The following is a 25852-nucleotide window of genomic DNA, read 5'->3' as shown; positions in this document are numbered from 1 at the left end:
TAGTGACACGGAAAAGAGTGGCAGGAAAAGCAACAGGCTTGAAGTCAGACAGCTAGCTAATTGACAGCCCAATCTTTCCTGGCTTCAGTTTCCTTTCCTGTAATTAAAGTGTGTCGATTAGAGAAACCCTTAACAACAAAAACTGAAAGAGAAAAGAATGGTTCAGAGTGGCAAGAATCTTGGAGCGTCTGCTCCTGCATTCCTGCGACCAGGTCTGGAGGGCATCAAGTTTAACAAAGTCTGAGATCAACTTTCTCAGGTCAAAGATCAAGAATTGCAGTAGCTTTTCTTTTGGACCAGGAAAGCATCAAGGGTAGGGGCTGCGATGGCCACCACCACGAAGGAAGAACTTTGTCTGGCATGAACTGAGTGTTTGTCAGTGCTCACAGTCAGCGAAAGAGCTTTTTTGTAGCCCAGTGTCAGGCATGACTAGTCACAGGGAGACAGAGAAGCACAAATCCTGAGCTCCGAAGTTTTAACAAAGTCAAAGAACCCACTGTGGGCCAGCTGTGACTAAGACCCAAGGGAGAGACCCAAACCCAGTAGCTGGTGCCCAGAGCAGGAGCCCCTGGGTGGCAAGGGATGCTGGGGCAAGGGCTGTAGGCACTGGCCAGGGCAGAGCACACCCGAGCAGGCAGTTAGGAGGGTGCAGAGGGGGAAATGATCCCAGGTGATGGCAAAGACAAGAAAGGAGCAGAGCAGGGATATCTAAGGAGGGTGTTCGATGATACATAGAAAACTCTCCCAAATGCATTAGCAAAAATACACACCCAAGGTATTAGAGGGGTATAGAAATGAAATGCATGCGTGGGTCATGAGTTGTGTACTTTTCTTTATTTCTAAGCACTCTGTAATGGGTGTGCCTGAACATTAGGATGAGAAATACAGCACATTCACAAACACTGCCCTGGTACATTGTAAAGGGACTGGTAGATGGTAGACACTGCACTGGAAAGATAACCCGGCCAAAACCGGAGTCAGAGGGAAGGCACCCAGAGTCAGACGCAAGGTCCTAGCACAGCCATGGCACTCCAGAGGCCCAGGAAGCACCACAGGAAGTTCCGAATCTGGTCCATCCACAAACTTAGCTAACTTCAACCTTAGCGGCGGCTTCTCTAACCCCACGGAGTTATACCCTGAGAGATGTGCATTCTCCTCACGTTGCTGCAGACGGCAGAGATGCAAAACATCGTGAGACATGAAGAATCTGGGGGCATAGTGCAGCTGCAGCTGATAGACTAAGAAAAACAGAAGTCACAGATCAGGGTCAGGAGCATCACCATGCACCATGCCCCGAGATGGGAGTTGGAACCACGTGGCTGCTCTCAGGTGTTTGACTGCCTGAGGAATGTAGCCCTTGCCCCTTATGTATCCCATTCCTGCTCTTTATGTTGCAACAATCCAGACAAGACCCCGAGTTGTCACATCTGTGGTGCAAACCCTCACCAGACAATTAGATTCTCGGTTTAGTAGGATTCAAGAGTTGCCTATCACTCCCCACATCCCCATGCGTCCTAGACGACACCAGTGTTTCTGAATCCTCTGTGTACAGATGTGGTACAGATGTGTCAACTCAGAAGGGCTGTGAGACTCTTGGGAACACAGCAAGCACATCACTGGTGTCTGAAATAGATTTGTATTATGATGAACATCACAAAACTAATTAGACAACACATCTATCCAAAAGCAATCTCTACAAACTGGAGATAGTGGTCCAACAAGAGTTTTGGGAAGGGTGCCAGAGGGAGCAGGACCTTGGTCATAGTGTGCCATTAAGTCATGTCAGCCTCCCCTACTACAGAGGTTCAGATTGTTGGCCTTGAAAGAAAAAATACACATTGAAGAACCTTGAGAGGGCAGCACAGCCTTCTATAGAGCTGCCAGCTCCCCTCTTCTCCACATGCCATGCAGCCTACGACATTGCTCAGCTGACTGTCAGCAACCAGCAAAACACAGACACGAGGACCTGAGCTAGATTCCCAGAACCCATATAAAAAATGGGACGTGATAACACGCATTTGTAATACCAGTGTTGCTAAAGTAGTCCAGTGGCCAGCCAGACTAGTCTAAGACGTGAGTTCCAGATCAGTGAGAAACCTTGTTTCAATAGAAAAAAGATGTGGATGACTTTAAATTAATAACATCTGAAGTTAACCTCCAGCCTACCACACACACACACACATACACACACACAAACACAAATATACACATACACACACATATAAATACACACATAAACACACATATACAAACACATACACACATACATACACAGAGACATACATACACACATACACATAAATACACACTCAAATACACACACAAACACATACACACACACCCTACTTCACAGGCATATTTTAAAGTACAGATATGTAATAAGAGGATAAAAAGTCCCTGTGAGACAGTGACAGGAGAGGACCAGAGTCACACAGACCTTTTTCTCCAGACTTGGTTTGAGAGCTGGTGGAATCCCAGAGGACAGACTACAGCGATACCAGCCACAGAGCTGGGCTGAGTCTGCCAAGCTCAGCTCAGGAGCCATCTTGTAAGAAGCGTGGGGTTCTCTCAGAGGACATGTGAAAGTGACTCTTCATTGTGGATGCCATCCTACCTGAAGAAATGTCCAGCCCAGAGGAAACAGGTAGAACAAGCTGAGGGGATCTGAGATAGTACCAGTCCCAAACACAACCTGGCATACACCTTGGGACTCCATTCAGATTTCCTATGGACGTGAACCCCAGTCCTACCTCAGTGACAAATTAATTAGTATTTGAGCAAATCCTACAAAACTATGATCAGATCTCTGACTTTCTCCAAGCCCATTGGTGGATTCCACCAACCACAGCTTCCGCATAAAACAGAGGGTTGCAGTAAAAGAACCTGCTGCTGCGGTTCTCTGCTTGTTGAGAAAAGCCACGGGATAATAGGATCTTTACTCTGGGAAGAAGTTTAGAAACTAGCCAACCTGATCCCCTTATTCCCCAGAGTGGTTTGTCCGGGCTCCCAGTGGGAAGCCAAGGGTGCCTGGTATGAGTCCCTTGTACCTGGAGCTGGGAGGCTTCTGACCTGATGGGGCCTCACCACACGGAAGGAGACACATGACATCCTGGTTCCAGATGCGTCTTCCTAGAACTCAGAGCCCTCTCTGCAGGAGACCCAGACTCCTACAGAGATCTACAACCCAGGACTCACCATATTAGACAAGATGGTATCTATAGAGCACGTGGCCTACAAGAAGCTGGCCTCTCCACATCTTCCTGCCCTGCCTACTCCCTCAGACTCTCATCCACACCCCAGCCTCAGTATTCCATGTTGCCTCTTAAGCCTGGGCCTCACTCACGCTGCATCACCCCTGCCTCAAGTCCATTTCTCTTTTCAGCTGGGCTCCTACAGCCTAAAGGTCAAAGATGACTGACTGAAGGCCCACACTTCCGCCTTTCCCCATCATTTGGCAAGATGGACTCCCTGTGGAGCAACAATGGGCACAGAACTCCAGGAGGCAGTCAAGTTTTGATGTGTTTATTTCTGTGTCTTCAACAACCAACAAATACTTGGCCCACAGAAAATCCTTAGCGTTGACAATGTCTGAGAAGGACAGCGAACGGTCATCAAAGCTCTCCTGTACGCACACAAACTGAGTTTCATACCGACAATGTAGAAGGTATGGACAATCCACCTGAAGTAAGAAGACTGTGAGTGAAGACCCAGTGACTTGGTTGTGGAGCAGAGATTTGAGTGGGCCAGGTAACTACAGGACACTGAGAAGGAAGTTTCAGGGCAGATCAGCCTGGTTCCTTACCGCAGGTGCCCTGATCTTCACAATGGCATTCATTCTCTTTCTAATGATTCTCTGCTCTGAAAAGATGAGCTAGGGATGGTTTTATCTAGAAATCATCTTACGGGCCATGCAAGCAAAGGAAAAATCAAGTTTGCAAAGAGTTTTGGCTTTATTCCATCATTACTGCACATCAAAATAAGTGTGAGAAAACAGCTGGCAAATTAAGACACAGAGGAGGACTATGCTGAAGGGATGAGGGATATGAGGAGGAGGACTATGCTGAAGGGAGGAGGGATATGGTGAGGAGGACTATGCTGAAGGGATGATGGATATGGTGAGGACTTGTTGAAGGGATGAGGGATATGAGGACTATGTTGAAGGGGTGAGGGATGTGGTAAGGAGGACTATGTGAAGGGATGAGGGATATCGTGAGAAGGACTATGTCAAAGGGATGACAGATATGGTGAGGAGGACTATGCTGAAGGGATGAGGGAGAGTTGCTGGCACTCTAAAACTCTCAGGAAGGTGAGCAACAGAAGGGACGAGGACGACTGGCACAGAGTAAACAAAATGTAAGTTCTTCCTGAGTTTGGATCCCTGTTTCCCATCTGAAGAGCCAAATGGGAATTCACGGCAATTGGGGAGGCAGCTGGAGGGCAACTGTTGAAGTGTGAAATACAGCTTTGTTTCCTTGTTCATTGGAAGAGAAAAAACAAACCCAACTCTCTAAATAGTGACAAATCACAAGAACACAACAAAAATGCTTAAATATTTCATTTCATGAGGTGTCAAGAGGTCCCCGTGATGGACATGTCCTGCGCGGTGACAGTGCTACACATATGTGCACACAAATGTACAAAGGGGCCGAGAACTAAGCACAAACACAAGAAAGAGAATATGAAAAAGGCGAGCCTGAAGAAAGCCAGCCAGCTGCATGGAGCAACACCCTGATGCTGAGAAAGGACAATCAATGCAACTGGTGCACTGAGCACGCTGCACAGGGGCTTACTGTCCCTTCTCACTGCAGCGCTACAGCTATCTCAGAGTGAAACCGATCTTTCAGAGAAAGCATACAAGATTTGGACAGCATGGAAACCATGGCACCCAAAGCAGGGGTGGTTGTTGCAACGTCAGAGCAAGGAATTGCTCCTGGTACTCGGTGTCTCGCTTCTGCTGTGCACTGCCAAGCCTTCCTCCCAGGCTCTGTTACTGGGTGCCGTCTCTCTTCAGAGCCTGACTCGAAAGCACAAGACAAGCATGTCACACACAAAGTCCATCTCGGTGCAAATGAACAAACGTCTACAGCCTACATATCTTTACATTTTAAAAGGTGGAACCAAACTGGCGATGTAGATCGGTGGTAGAGTACTTGACTAGTATGAAGGAAGCCCTGGGCTCAAACCCTAGCACAGCATAAAAGGAGAGACTCATAGGATTTTATTAAAAAATTTTTTCTGTGGCCTGGAGATATGGCCCGGTAGGAGAAGGGCTTGCCTCTCAAGCATGAGGACCAGAGCTCAGGTGATCACAACCCAGATAAAAGTCTGGCATGCAGTGACAGTCCTGGGATTCCAGTGTATTGGGAGGCAGAGACAGGGGTTCCAGGAAGAAGTGGCTAGTTAGCCTAGCCAAATAAGCAAGAGGCTGATGTGGGAGTGTCATATATCAATCTGTTGATTTCATTGGTTAAGCAATAAAGAAACTCCTTGGCCCTGATAGGTTAAAACATAGGTGGGAGGAGTAAACAGAATAGGATGCTGGGAGGAAGAGGAAGTGAGCTCAGACTTGACAGCTCTGGTCTCTGGAGCAGAGATGCCAGGCTCCCCTCTCCCAGGCAGCTCCGACCCAGGATGGACGTAGGCTAGAATCTTCCGGGTAAGCGCACCTTGGGGTGCTTACAAACAATTATTAGGAATGGCCTAGTCCAGGTGCGAGAATTAGCCTAGAAGAGGCTAGATAGAAATGGGCCAAGCAGTGCTTAAATGAATACAGTTGGTGTGTTGTTATTTCGGGGCATAAGCTAGCAGGCGGCCGGGGTGCTGGGGACGCAGCCCCGCCGCTCTTATTACTACAAGAGGCCCCACCACAAAATATAAAGTGGAGAACAATAAAGATACCTGACCTCAACTCCAGGCCTTTGCATGCATACTGACATATGTGCAATACCTGCATGCATGCAAACATGCATGGCCTTCTGAAACCTCCAGTACAAACTCTAAGCAGGATTCTGCAGGTCTAATGGGGACCAGGAGCCCGTTTATGGGCAGCCCTGGGGCTGCTCGGGTGGTAAGCCTTGATTGACCATCATAGATCTGGGGTTTTCCAGGCACAGAATGAGGGAAAGGGGATGCCATCTAACAATCAGAATCTGAGATGGGTTTAGAATGAGAAATGGGCTGTACTTCCAGGCAAGGAGTTTTGAGGAGAACAAGGATGTAAACAGAGCCACTCCACACAGCTCCTGGGGGTTGACTAGAAACTGACTTCTGTAGGCATCTCAGATGTGATTCTGCTTTTAAACTTAAAAACCTTTTAGTCTCATGGCCCAGCTTCAGATACCAGAGAAGGAAAAGTAGACTTTCAGAGAACTCAATTCTCAAAACAATCTAACCATAAGAAAGAGGCGAGACCCAAAACTATCTGCTCTCAGCTTCCGGTTGTGTCGTCTAGACGCCATAGTGGCTGTCCAGATGCCTCAAGTAGTAAGAGTTCAGTAACACGACTGTTGCAAGCCAGTGCACATTGCTCACAAGCTAGGGAGCCTCCAAGCACACTAGTGGAGATTCAAGTAACATGTTTTCATGTCTTCATGGATATAAAGCATTGCAAGAAGAATTTAAAAATTGCTAATTGGTACATGTTTTATCTGCAAAGAGTCACATGAACACGTGTGTGTGTGTGTGTGTGTGTGTGTGTGTGTGTGTGTGTGTATACAGAGGAAGCAGTTCTCTAAATATTATACTGAACAGACCCCTGTTCGCATTGTTTAGAGATGGCATGGTTTTCGAAGGCCATAACACCCTGAATGCCCCGGGGCTCTCTGGGTTGTGGAGGAAAGATCACACGTTAGCAGCAGAATTCTTTGTCCTCTGCGCCACAGAAGTCTCTTCCTTCAGGAATAATACTTGGAACGTGAGTCCTCTTCAGAATCTCTAGAACGTCTCATCACCAAAATTCTGAATACCACCAACCAAAACAGAACTGAATGTTCTGTTCATTACTGCTGTCCTTGCTTAGACCAAACGCCTGGCAAGCTGTTTAAGGGGTGGAGATGGGGTGATTCCAGCTTAAGTTGGAATAAATTGCTTAAGCCGGCATCACTAAGAAAGAAGGGATACTATCTCTCGAGGCAGGGAAGGCATGGCAGCAGGAACATGAAGCTGTTGGTCCCGTTGCACGGACACTAGCAGAGAAGAGACCAAACAGAAAGAAGGTCCAGGTCTGGACTAAGAGACTTCAAGTCCCATCCCAATCCCAGTGATTCATTTTTTTCTTTTTTTTTTCCAGAGAGATATTTTTATTCTCATATCACAGCAAAATGTTCACAACAGTCATAAGATGAAAACAATGATCCATTTTTTTCTACCCAGGCTGTATCTCAAAGTCCAATCCCAGCTGGAATGGGACCAGCCTAAGTTTTATCCCCTTCCTAAGCCGGAGGAAATGATTGGGGAGGAGTTTGCACTATGGTCCATAATTCCAGGCTTGGAGCTAGGACAGCACCAGAAAAGCACCACTTAATGTTCAAAGAGTAAGAGGTTCACATCCTGCCTGTGTGTTATACTCCATGCCATAGTAAGGCATTTTACCAGCGGAGTGTGAAACAGCGCTCTGCTTCCTCTATAGGGAAACTCCATGCTCATACATACTTGGCTTTATGTATGTGAGTGACACCTCTGCCTGGTGGCATTCTGAAAGGTTCTGGATATGGGGGCACTGGGAGGGGGGGTATCAGTTGCACAGATATGTGTGTCTGCACGCACACATGTCCATGAGCTCACCAGAAGACCAGAGAAGGACATCAGCTGTCCTATTGTCACTGTCTACCATATCTTCTGGAGATGGCTCACTAAGTCCCAGGACTGGGTTGGTGGCCAGCAAGCTCAGTGATCCTCCTTTCTCTATTCCTGACAATCACCCTGAGGTGACAGGCACACATGCAGCCATATCCAGCTTCTCATAAGCGTCCTGGAATCGGGACTCGTTTGTCATGCTCGCGCAGCAAGTGTACTCTTGCCAATGAGACATCTCGGCCCACAAGCCAGTTGCTGCTTTGTCAGAGAGCTAGGCACCTGTGCAATGAGATTGCATGTAACAACGGCAACCTCAACAGAAAGACCCATAGTCTCAACCAAAGCAGACTTCTGCTTAGCCGAGCCCCAAGGAGTAAAAGCTTTGTCCAGAGGAGCAGTGTCTTCTAGTCCTCTAGGCCCAGTGGGCCCCGTTGGCCAGGCCCCAGGTGGCAGAGTCGAGAACAACCTTGCCAGGCCTGCCCCCGGGCCCAGGCAGTCCTGGTTCCCAACCCGACGCTCTAAGGCTACAGTTCTCGTTTTCACAGTCAAACTCTGTCTTCTCTGCTGTGGCAGGACATCTCACCTTGAGCTCTCCTCTGCTTTCAGACATGAAAACCCCTTATGGACCATTCCGGAACCATGCCAGAAAATTACCCTTGCTAATCACAATGACATAAAGAGAGACTGTGTGCCAGGAAGCCAGACTATACTATCTCCGCAGCAACTGTCAGGGAGGAAGCCATCCTGAGTCGCATTTAGAGAAAGAGCTGAACACTGTGCTCTCTCAGGAACGGAAGGGAATTCCCCATCTTTCCTGCTGTCTGCCAACAGATGTCTTTACCTCAGAGGACACTCTTTCCGCCTGAGAATGAGTGGTTTTAGAGGGGCTGGCTTGGACTGGCATGCCCGCTTGGATTCCTGGCTTCTCCACTCTGTGTGAGGGATACTAAATCCTGCTGCTATTTCCGCAGAGACACACTGATTCTGTATTGGGTCACTCTAGAAAAGGCTGGATTTTTGGATCACAGACCTACACATTAATCCCCCCTGTCCCTGTTTCTGAGATCGCATTTATCCTTTCTTGGGTTTGTTGCTGGTACCTTCGCCTTTCTCAAAGTTTGACCTCTGCCTGGGTCCAAGTGTTTCTTCCTGTAGTTCTCTTTTGAGTTCCAAAGATTTTACATCTCTTATTATTGCATAGCCCTGGCACTAACACAGCCCTGGTTGCACCTTTTTGTACCAACAGCTGGATCCAGTTTGGCTCAGTGTCCCCCCTAGCATGACTGAGAGAGCCTCCCCCGCTCGTTTTCCTCAGGCCTTTGCAACAGTCCACACCAATCTCACTGCATCTGTGCTATGGCGTTATTTCCTTCTAACAAGAGCAAAAAACTAAGGCAAAGAAAGAAAGGAACAATGGCAGAGAGAAATAGCATGCCAATCTGAGCAAAAGTCTAAACCCTACCAGGAGACGGCCTGAACGCTCACTAACCAATTCACTATTCTTCCTTCCTCTCCTGGTATCCTAACTGCTCCGGGATTTTGTCTGAGCCAGAGAGCTCTTCTTGTTCCCCTAAAAGACACAGTCTCAAGGAAAACATCAGGAACTCGCAATTGGCGCAGCAGACAAGGAGCCAATTTGCACAGAGTTCCCTCCGCTTAGGAAAACAATACCTTGCCTCCTCCATTTCACGACACCATTCGGAACAGAAAAGACTGCCTGGAACAGAAAACCAAGTCCTGAATCCTGGAAGGCGATGGATCAAGGTCTTTCATCTAGGAAATCTTTTAGCTAGAAAGAAAGAAGGGGGTGAGAACATCAATCAGATATTATTTCCAATTATTTTTCAAATTGGAACAGAAAAAGCAAACACACACACACATAAGCCTGACATGGTGTTACTGGAGTTTGTTGCTGGAAGGGAAGTCCTTGCTTATATTGAAGTAAAGTTCTGAAAATAAGCAAAGAACAGATTTATTGATTTTGGGGGAGTCTGGGTGTAAAAAAGAGAAAGAAGAAAGAAGTGCTCTTTGCCCGCTCTGTCCAAATGACATCCCAAGTGGCCTCTCTAATGGTGGGGGAGGGGAGGGGGCAGGTGCCTATCCGGGCACATGGACAGAACTGCCCTTAGGCTAGGGCTAATGGTATTGGCTGAGCCTGCTGTAAGCCTCTCTTTTCTAATAGCCAACTTTCTATGTGCGAGAAGACAGGCAGATATTGATTGGCCCAAATGCCCTTGAGTTGACAACATCTGAAATGAAAATCCACAAGGCTAGCACAAACTTTCCACAAGTTCAGTTTCTGGAATCTGATTACGACACTGGCCCGTGAACCTGTTCGCACACCAGAAAGCCACCCCCACCCCTCTTATGTATGCCCAGTTGGCCCCTGTAATTGGAAGGAGTTAAGTGGCTTCGTCAAGCCTGCTATTCAAATGTCCAACAGGAAGCAGAAAAGCAGGGGCTCATCTTCAGGTGACCGCAAACCAGCTCCACGGCACTGGCCTCATATCTATCCCCATCCCCACCCCCCAAAATTGGGAGCTACATGGCCTTAAGCACACATTCCCTGAAAAGCTAAAAGCAAACCTGCTTTTTTTGCTTTTTCCAAAGTTCCTTCAGCACCACTCTGGAGAGCCTCTCAGGTTCCGTGACTGGGTCACTCGGTAGACACTAACCTTCTCATTTTGTGTCTATTACTCTATCGCGGTGAAACTGCCCACCCTCTTCTCTCCTCTGCCGAATAAGATGCTGAAGTGGCAATTCATAATTTAAAGTCTTGGGAATAAGGAGAGCGCCCGCTCTCCGGCTCTTATTAAAACCCGCCTCCATCTTCTACAAATGCCTCCTGATCAATACATCGGCTGCAGGATAAGGCTTAAATCGGGCACGGCTAGACCCCCAGCACACACTGGTCTTTCTTGGTAGGTTACTTACAAGCATTAAAGGCAAAACCTTTCAAATTGGCATCAGGAAACACACGCCAAAGAAACTGCAGGTGGAGCCCACGTTAAATGCATTCTCTCATTGATTGGAAACACTGATCCTTTTAGGGCTTTCCTCTCTTTCCTCATTAATCTTATTTAACCTTCTACAAACAATGCCAGCTCTGTCACTCCAGATATCCAAAACCTGCCGTGCCGAGAAAGCTGTTTTCCTGGCATTGGCAGACCGGCTCACAACTCCTGTTTTGGGAAGGGCTACTTTCGTTAAAAATATACCAACACAGAAGAGGATAGCTTCCATCCTTGTGGGTGGGGTGGAGGGAGGGGTGAGAGGCAGGAAAGAGGAAGAGGGGACAAGGCCAGCCACGAGGGCTGGCCAGAGGATGGTCCCTCTTCAGATGGAGAGGTTGGCTCATCAGCTTTAGCCTTGCAGCAGCAGGGATGATAATTCAGGTTGCAGCAGTCCAGGTCCCCTGCAGCCAGAACCAGGTGAGGTCAGGCCCACTTGCACGGAAACGTGTCTGGCTGCCACAGCGCTGGAGGATGGGATACCCAACCAAATGCACATTTGGGGTCTTGGACTCATTCGTTACTTCTAGACACTGATGAAATAGTCTCAGATGTAACTGTATGTTCCCTCCACCCCAATAAGGCTGGTTTATATGGCGGAGAAACTGCTTTTGTTGCCAGGGAGAAACACTGAGGTTACATGTTGGCATGCCATCAGATAGCCTCTTGCAGCCTTGACACCGGTGCCTCATAAAGACTTGCCGACCTAGGCATTTGTAACGATTAGCACCAAGTCCAACTTCTTTGTGTTTTTTCCTTTGCTCCCTCTAAATGAGAGTAAGAGGAGGAAGAATATTGAAAAGTCTTGGCCACAGAGTTCTACAAGTCCTGATTAAAAGACACATGGGAAACACCCAGAAAGCGTTATCAACAGTCACCGCCAACTATGGTACAGAGCATAAGAACATTCCACGCGGGACTGGGGACCCTCACTTTAGCCGCGAGTGCTTCATTCGGCATTCTGAGATGCCGGGAATAGTGCTGGGGAAGGCAAAAGCCCTTTCTGAATTTTTGAAAAGATCAGCATCTGAATACATATTAAAGATAAAGTCTAAATGATTCAGAAGAGGCAGAAAAGCACCAGCCTAACTTCACAAGGGTGCCGGGCCCTGGTCCCTAAGGAAAGGAACAAAGCCCTGGGGACAGATGAGCTAAATGAATATGTTCTTCTCGCATGCAAATACATACGGCTCTAAATGGCAGGCCTTTTTATTAGAAGAAAAAATATAAATCTCTCGAACCAGCAGAAGATTGGGGGGGGGGGGAACAGCCCAGCTCTAACACCGGAACTTTCAGACTAGTAAAAAGAAAATTCTCCATCCCCAGTCTTCAAATGCATCTCTGCGCATCTGTCTGGAAGGTTGAAAATCACTGATGGGCTCATTCCTAACACTGTGTTTGTGACACTTCTTTAGGTCTTTCTCATCATTGTTCCCTGAGAAATGGCACTAAAAAGGGGGGGGGGAGAAAAAACAATGCAAAAACCTGATCACAGAATTCTAAACGCCCCTAATTACAAGACACATGGACAACTCCCAGAAAGCCATATCGGCAATTACCACCAACTATCTTAAATGCCTGGAACCAGCTGTGGGCATGGGACAGGTGCAGCAATAGAGCGAGAAAACTGGCTAGAACCTGAGGGCCATGGCGGGAGCTGTCTCCTGGGACCTGCCAGACTTCGCACCCATACCAGCCAAATTGAAGAGCAGCTAAAATCCAGCCATCTCTGACCCAGCTGCCATTCTCGACACAGGTGACAAGCTTATTTTTATTATTTACTTATTTATATTTATTATGTGGGAGGGGGTGGGTCCTCAGATGCACACAGGTGTGGAAGTCAGAGGACAACTTGCTGGAGGCATTTCTTTCCTTCTACCACATGGGTCTTGGGCAACAAACTTGGGTTGTGAGGCTTGGTGTCAGCTACCTTTACCGGCTGAAGCATCCATCCCTTTGGCCCGAGCCTCTCATTTCTTCACCCCTCAGCCCCTCTGCTACAGAAGAGAGCTTTCCTGCCCCATTGCCTTCAGCACTCAGAACAGTCAGTACCCAGGAAGCCTACACAGCCATCACCTCTCCTCTGCTGGTCTATATCTCATGGCACTCTGGTCTACTGACATCTGTCCACTTCAAAGAATCTCAGAGAACTTCATTGGCCATGATCAGATCAGTTGAGCAAAGCACCAAGGAGCCTTGAGTGATGCTTGGGAGTGGGCGCCACTCTCAAGGGGAATCAAGGAGGCCCACTGGTATGAAGAAGCCCTTGACTGTATGCAAACTCACCTCTCTGCCTTGACTTGCAAGTCAGAGTGTGTCAAGAATGCCTGGCATTCTGAAGAATTATCAGGCTATGGGTGTGGCTCTGTTGGTATAATGTTTGCGGGGCGTGCAATTGGCCCTACACTCCACCCTGGTGTGTTTTGAATGAGAAATGTCCACCAGAAGCCCATGTGTTTGAGCACAGTCTCTAGTTAGTGGTATTGTTTGGAAGGCTGTGGAACCTTTAGGAGGTGGAGTTTCGCTGGAGGGAGTAGCTCACTGGGTCTTGGGATTCTATGTTGGCCAACCCCACTTCCTGTGTGTGAGCTACTCCCTGAATACAGATGCCCTATGACCCACTCAGCCTCTTGGGCCAGCTGCCGCGTCTTCCCCAACATGATGGAATGGTGCCCTTGAACTGTGAGCCAGGAATAACCGTTTCTCATTTAATTTCCTTCTTGTCAGGTGTATAAGTCCCAGCGGTAAAAAGAGAAACGAAGACAGGGCCCCCACACTACATAAAGTGGGGGGATGGTGTGCCTCTGTAACCCCTGCACTCCTGTGGAGGAGTTCAAGATCATCCTTGGCTACATTGTAGCTTCCAGGCCCAGTCTGGGCTTCACAAAAATCTGTCTCAAAAAACTGAAAAAAAAAAGTATTATAAAAAATAATAATTTTCTCCTGCAGTCATAAGCAAACCCACTGCTGTATGAGTATATTAAAAAGAAGAGTGGTGTGAACAAATGCAACCTAAATATCCAAGTGCAAGCTCCTGCTCTCTGACCAGGACTCACCACTTTCTATGGACCCCCCACTAGCATGGGCCATACCCTTCTGACTCCCGGGCTAGCATCTCTCCCCACCCTCCCAGGGATTCTCCCTGCCAGAGTCAAGATCCTGGGGTTGAGCTTTCTCTGGCTGTGCCCCCACACACAGGAACTTGGGAAGCCAAGTTTAGCCCTCACATTTTTATCAGAAGGGCCCTGGGCTCTGCAGAGCCATTCCTAGGTATGATCCCTGGAGCAGGAGCCGGCATGCCTTCTCAGTCCGTGAGCAGGACAGCCAACTGTTTACAGATGTACGTTCTATTGGCTTCTCCACCTTAGGCCAGCTCAATGTGGGGGCTAGAGAGACTAGAGAGCTGACCCTGGCTTTCAGCAGAGAAAAATGCCGTTTGCTTGAGTACCAGGGGAACTTCCTAGTAGGCTTTCAGGCATAAGACTCACTGAAGAAAGTCACAGCCCAGAACTCCAAACTCCAATGTGGGGCTGGTTCTTCTTCAGCCTCCGCCCTGATGAGGTGACCCCCTTCTCTTCTAGTTTAGGCAAAGGAAACAGGCAGGTGAAATGGTGTGTTTCAATGTTAAGTGCAAAAAGAAAACAGATTTTTGTCTTTCTAATTACTCTTCCCATAATGACTATGGTTTGGGGCATTTATCCTGATTTCTCTTCATGGGTGTACTTACCTTTTTTAGACTAAAGTGCAATTGTATTCTACATTTCATTTCACAGCCAGTCTTCCTCACTTGGAAACATAACCAGAACAATGCTCTTTCAACATCAATGGGAGGATGGAGAGCCACGGCTTCTTGAATGGACCCAAAGTGCCTCTGTCCTGCATTCTGGTAAACAATCCTGCGAGGAGCTCCTCCTGGCTGAATCTGTGCCCTCACATGACTGTGTCTTTAATAGTATAAACAAAGAAGTAAAATGCAAATGGAACCGTTCTGTTTAACTGGCTTGCATTATGTTTGGTTAGAAAGGAAGTGAATTCAGAAAATAAACGGATGAAGGCTAAAGAAACAGCTCAGTCAGGAAGTTCTTGCCCATGTAAGAGGACTTGAGTTTAATCCCCACAACCCACACATAAAGTTAGGCATTATATCATCCTTATGATCCTGGAGCTGGGCAGGCAGAGACAGGCAGATCTCTGAAGCTCACTAACCAACCATCCTGTAAATTGACAAATTCCGAGTTCCAGTGACAGACTCTATTTTAAGAAATAAGGTAGATAGCTCCTATGGAATTACATCTAAGGTTATCCTCTGGACTCCACATGCATATATACATATGCACACACATGCACACACACATGGCACATGCATACATACATACATACACACACAAGTGCATGCATACCTGCATGTATGCACACACATACAAAAGAAAGATAAAAATAAATTGCAACTCGATGTAGCAAACTGTCCCACGTTCTTCAGATTATGCGCCCATCTGAACTCTTTGGTTTGGCCTCTGCCTTCTTCACATCACCTTGAGCCACACAGGGTCAACACTCCTGTTTCTCAGCATGGCCTCTGAAGGAACCACAGCAGCAGCCCCTTCTGGACACCTCCACTGGCTCAGAGCCCCTGAGGGAAGGAACACATCACTGGGCAGGAAGACTCACGTGGGCCTGTTGTCACTGCCTACCCAAGGTCACCTTCCCGTAAAAGTTATTAAATCCATTGCCTGATCTACCCTCATTGCCCCTAGACGGGCAGGATCTAATTGCTTTTTACTGGGTTTCCTATTTTAAGGAATCATCACCTCTTACCATCACTGCAGTGGTGACCAAGCTTCCAGCACCCAAACCTTTGGACAACAGAATCAAACCACATAAACCACTGTGGTCACCTGCATACACCGTGTGGCAGATAGCACTCCACCACCACAGGACACAGGAGCATTCAGATTTAAACCCGAATGAGTCCCTGAGGTTAAAATTCAATTCCAAGGTTGGGCACACTCCACCCACAGTCACGTGTTTGGACAGGACAGAAGGAAACCCTCCCTAACAGGCACAGGCTCCTGGCCAGCTCTGCCACCACCCTGAAGCACACCGCTCCATCTCTCCTGAGCCCAGGGCCCATGTCTGAGGAACCTGAGAGCTCAGATCTCAGATTTACCACATAGCAAACTTGTAAGCATCTGTCCTCTTAACATATTGGGTAATTCTTCTCCTGACCCATTTCATTGGCTCTTGGACAGTAGATAGAGTACAATAAGCCAGTTGCCCTCGGCTGGCCGGATGACAAATTCTAATTCCCTAGTATGTTTCCTGAAGGAAGCCTCCTTTCACAGGCTGAAATCCCTAGAGACTGCCCTTATTGGTGCTCCCTGTCTGGTGAGTTTCTGGGACCATCACTCAGGGGCTTCATCTTTCTGATAACCCCATGGCGCCTCATAATATCCAGACTTGCTCCTCAGATGCTCAGCTGCAGCTCTAGCCGGAATAGCTAGGGAGGGAGTAAATCCCCCCCCCTGTCTCCATCACAGCCCCAGAGAGCCCTTGTTGAAGGGAGCCTCAGAACAGGGTGTAGTGTAGTAAAAGGCACCATGTCATCCAGACTGCGAGACCTGGGATGGAGAGCCCGCTGCCTGTGTGATGTCACACGGGAGTCAGGCCCTCTTAGACACAGAGGGTTCTGACTCATATCCAAAGGGAACAAAAGTGACCAGAAATGGCAGCAAGCTGCCAACTGCCATGTCATAGTTCCTGTTCACGTGGAACTTGGTCAATGTTGACGTGAGGAACCAGGACGGCTGGAGTTGGGGTTCAGAGGGCGAACCAAGAGAAAGAAGGAGAAGAGAGAAGAGACGGAGGGAGCAGAATCCACTCCAGCCCCTGTGGGTGTCCCAGCTCCCCTAAGCCCCATGCTGTTCTCCATACGGGCACTGGCCCCTTCAAACCTAACTCAGCTGGAACTCTGGCGGCAGCAGATGTGAATACCAAGACATCTTATCCGGGTTCCTCTGGGATGTTTGCCCTTGATGGAGGAATTCTGAACTCAGAAAAGCAGTGAGGAATCTTATGTAAGTGGGCCTGTCACATGCAGTTAGCAATGACCCCAAAAGCTGACAAGAATTCTAAAGGGGCCGAAGAGATGGCTCATCAGTTAAGAACATGCACTGCTCTTGCAGAGGTCCCAAGTTCCGTTCTCAGCATCCACTCTGGGTAGTACACGACTGCCTATAATTCCAGCTCCGGGGAATGGGGTTTCCTCTTGTGGTCTCCAGGGGAACCTGTACTCACTCACACATACTGACAGAGAGATAACATGGGCATGCATAGTTTCTCTTTTATTTTCAGTTTAAGAAAGGTAGCATTACTATGAGCCTTGACGAGAGGGTGGAGTAATTCCAAGGATCAGAGAAGAAAGGAAAATGACATGAATTGGTCTCAACAAAGCAAAGGCCCACGTAGACCCAGACTTCCAATAAAGCACTCACTGACCAGAAGTGCTGAGCAGAAGTCTGAGGGAGACCTGAGGATCATTTCCAAAGGTGATCTCAGTGCACCCCCTCATGTGGGGGGTCTTTAGAGAACAAACCTAATGCATAGCTGGTGGAGGAGTTGCACAGCTGAGCTCTGGAGCCTTCCCAGGGAAGAGCCAGATGTGGCTGGTGCCAGAAAACAGTAATTCTAGGCAGAGCACAGACAGGCATCAGCAAGGAGTCATTGAGAGAGATTCCAACTCCCCGTGTGTTTGGGCTGGACCTGCCCTCCTGGAGAGGAAAGCTCCACAAAATGACCATGTCACAAACGACAGAGAATGGCTCGAATCCCTCCTTACCAACGTCTGCCCCTTGCCTCGGCCATGTCACCACCTCCTTGTGCCAGGATATGATGCTTCCCTGTTTGCAGATGGCTCCTCAGACCTCCCTACTTTACATGCTGGTTACCATGTGTCCAAGGTTGACATTCTAGATAGTACTGTCATCCTTACATGGGTCTGAAGGGACCTTTACTCCAAGACACTTTGCAAAGGGACATAAAGCGCCTTGGTCACACCTGCTGGTGCCACCGTTGATGTCCACACTGAAAATCAGCTCAGGCATTCTTTGTGCTCCCTCCTGAGTGGAGCAGAAGCAGTACTGGGGCTCATCCTACCACATAAAAATCTCTTGTCTGGTGCTAGACAGAGAGGGTGTCATTCAGTGTAAAAGAGATAAAAAAAAAAAAAAGGAAAAAAATACAAAGTACTCTGGAGGTAGAGGCAGGAGGGTCAGAAGTTCAAAGTCAGCCTGGACTACATAACAAGTTCAAGGATGGCCTGGGTTACATGGAAACCCTGCCAAAGGAAGGAAGAGAGGAAAAAGGGGGGGGAAAGGAAAGGATGGAAGAAAGGAGAGTAGGAGGAAGAGAGAAAGGGCAGGGAGAGAGAGAGAGAGAGAGAGAGAGAGAGAGAGAGAGAGAGAGAGAGAGAGAGAGAATGAGAATGGGCAAATCATATGGTCACACCCTCAGCCCCTGATCCCTTTCTGGAACTTGTCTAACCTTCATCTTTAGATCTCCATCCACCCTTAAATGTGTGTATTTGCTGAAAAAACAACCCATTAACAGGCTGTCCGTGTTAATGATCAGCCACCTGTGAAGGTACCCAGAAAACATCCTCCAGGATCTGAACAAGAATTATTCCTGTGTCATTCAAACTTTAAATCTGGGCGCAGGGTTCAAGTCTATGTTAGATTTAAGGGTAAATCATGCATGGGGATTCATTTTTTTTTAATCCTAAACCTGGGATAAATTAACAAGATAAAAATTTCCTAGCGTTAACGATGACTTATCTTCCTCTTGAGGGAATGGGAAGACCAGGATATCATTTGAGAAAAATGTGGGGAAGGACCAGCCATGGAGGCAGCCTGTGATAGGAAGATGTTCCCGCGCCTCCTTGCAGGAGTGACCCTGACAGGAGTGACCCTAGGTCATCCAGCCCAAGAGGAAAGAAAAAGTCCTCTGCAGAGAACCTGATCTCTGTGCTAGCATTCAAACTGGTACAAACAGGAAAGAAAGTCAGTGTGCTGGGGAGGAAATACATCTGAGGTGGGAGTGGGGCAGCCAGAGACCTGTAGGGAGTGTCATTTAACGGCAGTGACACGGATGGATTGAGGGCCTTTGACAGCTCGGGTCCTTCTGGACCGGTTGGAGCTTTATCAAGTGTGTCTCTACATGGAGGGTCACCAGCAGAAGGCAGAGGGTGAGCAGAGGTGCAGACACCCCCATGCCACATAGGCCGCGAGTTTGGGGGTTACCTGGCTGAGACGACAACACCCTCAGTGAAGGGTCACCTTTAGAGCAGACTACCCTGAATCTTAGCGTTTGGAACTTACTCATTGTTCCCTCTAGTCAACCTCAATACCCAACTCCCCAAAAAGCGAGGGGCTTTAGGGGGTCCCGCTTATGTTCAGGGGCCAACCCATTCTCTAAGTGGAAGGGTGGCCCTGTCACGTGGCAGGGGTTGCAGAGACAAAGCTGGGGAAGGTATAGGGACTGGAGGATGAGGCAGGAATGCGTGGGACCCCCTCGGTCCTGCCTGTCCATGTTCACATGTGTCAATGCCCCTTCCCGCCCGTCAGGATGTGCACTTGCCGGGACTGAGCAGTCATCGTGGAGAGCGGTTAGATTAAGCTGCCTTACACACTGGATGTCCTTAAAGTGCACCCCTCACCTGCTTCTACGATTAGATGAAAGAGAACACACGGCGCAAAGCAAACTAAAGGTCCTTTTCAGCCACAGCCCGGCTAAGTATCCCGAGCTCAGCCCACTTTATGAATCCCAGCTGCCGACGATTGGGAGGCGGATAGAATTACATACTCAGGCCTGGAAGGAGCCTGGCCCCGTTAGTCCGAGCCCTAATTAGAGCGTTGAGAACACTGCAGCCCCCAGAAGGGGCGTGACCTGCCCAAGGTGAGTGGGGAGGACCGGGAGACAGCAGAGGGCCCTGCTCCCTTGGCCCCTGCAGGCTGCTCCACGTCTGATTAACTCGTAGCTGAAGGCGGAGCTGTTTCCCAGACACCTGACAAAAGTTGTTTTCAGCGAAGGGTTCTATTTAGTCCTTACACATGACCTGTGTATTTTCTCTCCTGGAATTTGATACCTCGGGAAGGCTGCCAAGCTCTAGTCACTGGGGAGGGTGAGTATGTAAAATGGGAAAAGGAAACTGAGAGCAGGAAGGTGCTGCAAATGGTTACAGGCTGGATGGATTTCTCGCCCTGCACTGGGGTCTGGCCCCTTGTGCTGCGCACAGACCCAGGTCGCCGTCTGCAGAGTTTGCACGCCCACATATCGGACGCTTGGCTAGCCCTGCTGAAGCGGTTCCTTTGCCGTCACACTAGGGACCGTGGGCTTCGCCCTCCCCCCTGGCAGTCTCAGTAGCTATTCCTCATGTTGTTTAATTGTTGTTCAAGAAGCAAATTTTCCAAACTCATCAATCAGGAAGCCTATGTCCAGAGTGATATTAACAGCAATTATCATTGTCAAGGCTCTTTAATTTTTTCCTGAAAGATGGCTTAATCTATTACTGTGACGGATCAGGACAGAGGCCACTTATCACTCCTGAAAACTGCACGACCCGTGTACAATAACAGTGAGATGTAAGGCAAGGTTTCGGCTCTGATTTACAGCCTGCCTTGCCTCCAGCTCTCATCCGTCCCATCTTTTGTTCTTCCCACAAATGCTCCCTGGTGTGCCTCATGGGTGCTGAGCACAGAGAGCAAGTGACCATGACAATCCTTCCTCTCCTGAGCCCACCAACAAATTATAGCCAGTCGGATGCTGCAAACGCAGGTTCTGAGTCATCTGAGGATGCAGGATCAAGAATCTACACCGTATCGTATCGCGCGTGCCCCTGGTAATGGCCATTTATGCATAGACCCTCCTACAAGAAGCCTTGAGCTCTGCATGGGTGCTGTCCAGGGCAGAGACAACAGATACAAAATTCAGGGTGGGTGCTCATTGTGAAGGGGGCAGCACGCTCCAGGGGAAATGGAACTTGGACCATCTTTGTATGTGCAAATGTGTATGTGGTGTACTTGTGTGGGTGTGCATCCGTGCAAGCATGTGGAGGCCCAGCGTTGACTTTGGTCATCTTTCTGAATCACTCTCTACTTATACACTGAGGTGTGGTCACTCACATGAACCCAGAGCTCACCAACTCAGCTCGTCTGGCTAACCAGCTCACTCCAAGGATACCCTGTCTCTTGCACGCCTGCCCAGTATTTACATGGGTGCTGGGAACCCAAACTATGCTCGGCATACTTACATGGCAAGCACTCCACCAGTTAAGCTAGCTCCCTATCCTCCAAGTTGAGTCATCTTGAAAGACTAGAAGTTGCCGAGTAGAGACACTAGCCCCAAGAGTGTGGACAGAGGGAAACAGGGGAGTCTGGTGAAGCTACCTCATGAGATGTGAGCCAGATCAAGGAGATAAAACATGCCCCTCAGCCTGGACTCAGGTACCACAAGCTCACATCAGGCTGCCGAGAGAGCCTGAAGAGCTGGCACGTTTGTCCTGTTAGGTGTCTGCTGGAGGAGTGGAGGACAATGAGGGAGGGGTGGCCTAGAGCTGCTCTTTTCAGCATGGCTTCCCCATATGCTGCCGCCCTCGGTCCCTCATTTCCCGCCCAGCTCTAGGTCTGTTGTTCTCCTTGGCAAATATTTCCATCAGAAGATAGAGCGCTCATAAAGCCATGGCTACGGCTGAGTTTATTTAGCAGGGTCCAGCCCCAAACTTAAAACCCAAGAAGAGCACTAATTGAGCCTCAGCCAGGGCCCAGCAGGGTTTGAGCCGGAGCCCAACCCTGCACAACCTCCTGAGGTCCCCCCGAACCTCCCCCGAGCCAGTTAATTTATTCCACAGACAATCTTCTCCCAGTCCAGAGGGAATCCAGCCTCCTGGAGGTCCTCGTAGCGGAGGATTTATCAAGGCAGAGTATATGCACGGTATGAACATCAGATCCATTATCTAAGCTGTTGGTTTTAGTCGAAATGTCAAGAAATGATTTAGTATAAAATCCGTCACAAAAGCATTTATGAAAAAAATCCTTTCCTGCTCTTCATCTACAAACATTTACTGCCCTGCATACAAATGTCAGCAGTTCAGCCTAATATACTTCTTCATCTATTTACTGTTCATTCCTTCTGGATAAAAACCAAAAAAAAAAAAAAAAAAAAAAACTGATGTCCCTAGGGGCCAGCAAATAGTGCGAACCAGAGAACAAGTCTCACTGCCTGATGTCATCCGAAACATGTGAGGAGGGGGGAGGGTATACTCTGACAACAAGTCACAGCATAAAGGTCAGGTCTTCTTCAGGGAGTCAAGTCCTCTTGGTGTGGAAGTTGCACTTACAGATGGAGATGACTGGAACTTTCTGGAGAAAAATAAATTAAATGAAAACATGACAGCCGAGGAGATCCAAGCATGTCCAGCATGCCTTCGAGCAAATGTGTAAGAAAGGAAATCAACATGCTTGCTCCTGCCTCTGCTCACAGGCTCCAGATGACCTCATATGAAGGATCTGCTCCAGGAGCATCATGGGATGAACTCATCTCAAGTCCACCTAAGTCTCCACGAATCCAGTTCCCATGGCATCGCTGAACACTGGCATGGGGACGGGGGGTCACACGCCGGGACTCCTCCCTCCCTTCACTATGAGAAAGCAGCAAGAATCTGAGCAGTGTGCCGAGGTCAAACAGCTGGCTGGCGACAGAAACAGACCCAGAACCTTGAATTCATGGTTTTAGATTAAATGGATGTCATTTGGCCCCGCTGGAGGGAAACAAGAAGGGATTCCAACAGCAGAGAGAGCAGCCAAAATAAGCAAACAAATACAGGCCAGCGGAGCTCAGGGGGAGCTTGGATTTCAGAGCCTCCACCGTGAGCATCGCAAACCACAGCTCACCTCCAAGTGACCCTCATCTGCTTTCTATCTCCCAAATCTACCCACGACACGTCATCCTTACAACGGGATATCGATGCCTTCATTATGGGACCTGAGTACTCTCAATTGGCAAGGCAAACATCCAGCTGTTAAACGCACGCTCCAAAAAGGAGTGGGTCACTCACAGCATGCAAGCAGGCTGGGCGGGCTGTCCACACCATACTGTCGGCGGAGCTTTGGCTTGTGTGTGAATGCACTCTGAGGGCCAGCTTTGGAAGTGCGGCAGTGAATGGGTTGTGTTTCAGCATCCACATTCGGAATGTCTCCTGTTGTTGATTTGAGCAACCACCCCGATATGCGAACCCCTGAGACAGGAAGATGGGAGCACTGTGCTCTCGATTCGCTGAGCACCCTTCAGAGAGGTGTGCAGAGCTATGTGAGCAAAGAATTTTAAGACAGTGGGATGGGAGGGGGTAGGGACATCATGTCCCTGGCTCACAGAGCTTCTTTGAGATCTCTGCAGGTGAATGGGGTAATTAATGGGGAGGGGAAGAAGAGGAAGGCCCAGGATGGAAAGGAAGACAAGGAACATTCAAGTTGGGAGGAAACCCAGAACCCACCTTCTCCCCAGCAGCCCCTATGTTCCTCCATCATCCATTCTCTGAGTTTCTTCTTTTTCTTCTCTTCCTCCTCTTCCCGCCCTCTGACACGAAAGTGCTGCTGGCAGGGATAGGAATGAGAACAGAGTCACTATAGTCACAATTACAAGAAAATCTAACCCTCTCTGAGAACACTATATATACCCTTTACAGGATTCTGCAGTAGAAGCCTATTCCATGTTCTCAAGTGACCCTAGGGAGCACACACAAGTGTTGGCCATGCTCCTCCTGCAGGACCCTCCCCCCTCTCATGTTTCTCTACATTGCATGGTCCCCCATGTCTGCCTCCACGGCCAAACCACAAGCTCAACCAGCCAGAGCCCCTCTATCCTATTCCCAGCTACATCCCGGTGACCAGAAGGTTCCACCTCAGACAGGGAAAACTGGACCTCTGAAAAGTGCCATTCTGAGACACCCCAATCGGGACCAAACTACAGCCAGGTCAGGAGCCACCCAATCCACATCCCCCCCCCAGAGCCAAAGGGTCACAGGCTGTCCCCCTGGTGCCCAAGCCCATGCTGTGGGAGAAAGAAGCAAATGCCAGCTCCAATCATGGGTGAAAGTGCTACCCTCCCGGCCCCATCATGGTGGAGAGTCCCACCCTCCCAGGTCTGCTCTGCATACAAGAGTCCAGACTTTTCTGCCACCTCCTGCCACTGTGACTCCTACTGCTTCTAGCCCATCTTCTCTAGACTAAGGCATCTTGCCAGGTCTGCTGCGGCTTTCACTCACGGGGGGGGGGGGGGGGGGGGGGGGGGGGGGGGGGGGGGGGGGGGGGGGGGGGGGGGGGGGGGTTCCTAGCAGGAAGTACATCGGCAACACTTAAAAGGTGAAAGCTCAATTATTTAACTCTACCTAGATTTAGTTCAAATATAAGAGTTACCGTGTACATCCGAGACTTCTGGGAAATTGATTTTTCTGCTTAAGATCATTTCTTAGGGTTTAGCATAAAAATCAAATCGAGTGCAAACTGATCTCTTAGTAGATACCGAGACATGTTTCCTTATTCTAAAGACCTGCTGAGGTGAGAGCCCTGTCTCCTTCCCAGCATCTGCCACGTTATGGTTTATGTAGGCCAGAGGACACAAGACACGTTATTACAGCCGTTCGGAGACAGCCAAAGGGCTGAGAAGAACACAAAGCTCCCAGTGTCTACATTCGGAGAACATCGCTGAAGCTGGGAGGGTGGAGGTTTGGGGGCGCAGGTAGCTTGTTTCCTATCCCTCAGCCATTGTCCACCATCTCCACCAGAGAGCAAAACAGTGGCCGTGAAGGGTTTTAAACCACTTGGGAAAGCACCGTGACAGAAAGGTGAGGCTGACGCCCATCTCGGTGTCTGCAATTACATTAGCTGATCAGTTCTGGGAAAGACTATCTGTGTAAAGTGTGTGTCCAGTTCCTCAGAGGAGAAAGACCCTATGTGATTATGAAATGACACTGTCAAAGAAATTCCCAAAGATGGCCACTTGGGAAATGGACTTCATGAGCTTTAGGCAGAGAACATCTGCGAGTTCTTGATGAAGAAGTGGTGTCATTGCATCCTGCACAGAGTTCACATTCCACTCTGCTCAGAGGCCTTCAGGGAAAGGCTTCCTGTGGGGAAAGCAGTACGCATGTGAGGTGCAGGCTACGGGGTCCAAGTTGTTCCACAAATGGTATCATTGAGACAAGGCGGATGCTGCCAGCTAAGAAGTGGGCTCTGAAGAGAGAACCTGTTTCAGGATGGAGTCCCAGAGTTACAAAAGGCCACTCAGCCCAGCAGGTGCTGCCCAAGGCCTGCAGGTTTTCCATCTGTGAGAAAAGACATGTGATCCTGCCTGTCCCAGGGAGGGATAAACCCAGGGTGTGGCCCTGAGAAGACCCCTGTTGAATGACTGTGGTTATCACTGTCACTATTAACCTATGTTAATGTGCGACACAGTGCCCGGCAGATGAAAAGTACAGACGGACACGGTACAGCTCCCTGCCCTCTGCCTGTGTTCTTCCCAGCATCTGATCCCATCAAACGGCCTGGTTAAGGCCCTGGGTAATGGGCATGGGGACTTTGATCTAGGAGTTCAAAAATCAACTCAGTTTTCAGGGATAAAGTCCCCACAATTGTCACTCATCAAACTGTGGCAAGGGAGACACGCTCTGAGCTGCTCTTAGAGCAACCACACCCAATAGAACTTTCTACAGCAACAAAGAGAATCTCTGTGCTGTAACCTATGTGGCAGTCACCAGCCAGCAGGGGCCGCTAAGCACTTGGAATCTGGTGAGTAACACTGAGAGAATACAAGTTTTAATTTCCTTTAATTAAGTAGCTTAGGTGGATAACTGACCATTGATCATTCATTAGAGTCCATTTAGATAGCCATATGTGTGTGTCTGTGTCTGCATATACATATATACGTATTTATGTATATGTGTGTATATGTGTGTGTGCTGTGTCTGCACATACATATATAGGTATGTATATGTGTATATG

The sequence above is a fragment of the Alexandromys fortis genome, unplaced genomic scaffold (genome assembly GCF_014885135.2).
Source record: "Alexandromys fortis isolate MF-2015 unplaced genomic scaffold, M_Fortis_MF-2015_v1.1 scaffold_3, whole genome shotgun sequence".
NCBI classification, from domain to species: Eukaryota; Metazoa; Chordata; class Mammalia; order Rodentia; family Cricetidae; genus Alexandromys; species Alexandromys fortis.
The sequence above is the reverse complement of the archived record's forward strand: the minus strand, read 5'-3'. Positions refer to the sequence as shown.